This window comes from Rousettus aegyptiacus, unplaced genomic scaffold, assembly GCF_014176215.1.
Source record: "Rousettus aegyptiacus isolate mRouAeg1 unplaced genomic scaffold, mRouAeg1.p scaffold_m13_p_11, whole genome shotgun sequence".
Lineage (NCBI taxonomy): Eukaryota > Metazoa > Chordata > Mammalia > Chiroptera > Pteropodidae > Rousettus > Rousettus aegyptiacus.
In genome coordinates, this window is record NW_023416286.1 from 60,782,072 (window position 1) to 60,784,247 (window position 2,176).

General features: G+C 31.4%; 1 pseudogene; it reads right to left on the minus strand.

Annotated features, from left to right (window-relative positions):
* Nucleotides 1-398: 398 nt before the first annotated feature.
* LOC118609725 lies at nucleotides 399-517 on the minus strand (annotated as a pseudogene).
* Nucleotides 518-2,176: the final 1,659 nt, after the last annotated feature.

A 2,176-nucleotide genomic window follows, 5' to 3' on the forward strand; every position in this document is an offset into this window, starting at 1 on the left:
TAATTTTGCTTTTTAAATCCATGCTATGGTAGGCTCTTATGAATACAATAGAGAAGTAGTTATGTCCTAATCAGTTTATAAGATAGTATGGAGAAAATGCATAATAGACCAACCAGATGTATAAATACAATAATACGAAGAAACCTAATCTACTGCAAAGCTATAATTTAATCCTTCTATAATACAGTGTATTGAAAGCTGGCTTATAAACAGCTCAAGAATGCATAAACTGTACTTTATAGCCTTGGCTAACTTAAAAATCTTCAATTCTAACTTATAGTTTAACAAATTATCGTTTAATTTTTTTCCTTTTTTTTTTTAGACTAGGCAACCCTTGGTTGACCTCACAGATTGCAAGGACCTTGTCAGTTTACAATCCCTTATTTTTTATTTTTTTATGCCTATAGCACCTGGTCTTCCTAGGTGGTCTCCCATCCAAGTACTAACCAGTCTCGACCCTGCTTAGCTTCCAAGATCAGATGGGATCGGTCTTGTTCAGGGTGGCATGGCCGTATATTGTTTAATTTTTTCATGAAGAAGAAATCATGGATTATATCTAAAGAAGATAATGTTTGTAAATAATAACCTAAATATTTAAAAATAGAGCAATACCAAGTTATTTCACTTCAATATTTTTTATTAAAATTATTGGGGTGACATTGGTTAATAAAATCAAATAGGTTTTAAGTGTACAATTTAATAATACATCATATGTATATTGCATTGTGTGTTCACCACCCAACATTAAATTTCTTTCTACCACCAAATAAGACCAGGTTCTTCATGTTGACAGGGTGAAAATGGTTTGCACCTGCATCAGGGTCTGTGTGCATATGCATGTTTGTCTAACAAGGGGTAAAGATGAAAGACTATATAATGTGAAATAGCAAAATGCCATCTTTTAATATTTTGTTTCATTATTTGATGTGAATAACAATAATAAAAGATAGCCAAGGTTACATTTATAAAATAGTATCTACAAAACAAAATAACCTTGTAACTAATAAAAATGCTATTTGACTTTTTTCTTTTTAAGAATAATGAAAAGCTGAGCTAGTGAACACAATGGGACTTGAAAATAAGAGCGTTAAATAAAGAGAAATCTGTTATGATTTTAGCAAAAATTATCTTTTAATCAAACCCAATGTTTGTAATTTATAAACTTTTGTTAGTGAGCTTTTGGGTTATTCTTCCTGAAATTCAGGTTCATGCTAACAGTACTTTATTTTTATCTTGTTGATCTCTCCACTGGTTTTATAATTACTTACCCATAGTTTGTCTTAACTCTTCTCTTCTTTTAAGCCTTTCCTTATTTTCTTTCTTCCTTTTACCCTCCTCTGACCTCATAACTGAATGAATTTGTAACAAGCATCATTTTATCTGCTTTCAGCAGCATTACCCTTTTGTGCAAACATACCAGAAACATGGAGAGTGGATAAAGAGGAGAGTGCCAAAGAGAAATGTGCTCCTCAATTGCACTTCCTTGTTTCCCCATAATTTCTCTCTTAATTCCTTGTACATAAGGAATTTTGGATATGTTTCACATGTGTATTTCTGGTAACATATATATTGCATATACATTATAATTATTTGATCAACAACGTTGTACCTAATGAAATCCAATTATGTGAAAGTAAAACATTGCAGCTCTCATGTTGGCTTCTTTCCTTTACTGGATAATGTTACTCCCTATAATAGAAGAAAAAGTTCACGGTATGAAAATTTCTCAAATAGAATAAAATCATAAATGCTAACTGCATCAGAAATAGATCCTGGCTATAAAAGCAGGAGTAGATATATGTAGTACATGTTGGAATAAAATGGCATGTGTTTGCTATGATGGTGGTGAAGGAGGCGATGGATAGGGATTTTAGTCTCTGCAGATCATGGTCATGTTCTATGTTTAGTACACAAGTGACTCTTGATAATTTTTTAATCTCTTCATATCAAATCTAAACATACCATCGGTTTAGCAGAAGTTTCATTTACTATCTTTATACGTGTATGTGTTTCAGAGACCATCTGCCTTGCATTCTTATTCATAATATTCTGAGGAATCTAATGAGAGAATTCAATGTCATAATTAAAAAAATATAAAACAATGACAACTGATACACCAAAATGATTTGGTAGAATTTGGATCAATAAAGAGTAACTGTATTAATGATTAACTGTA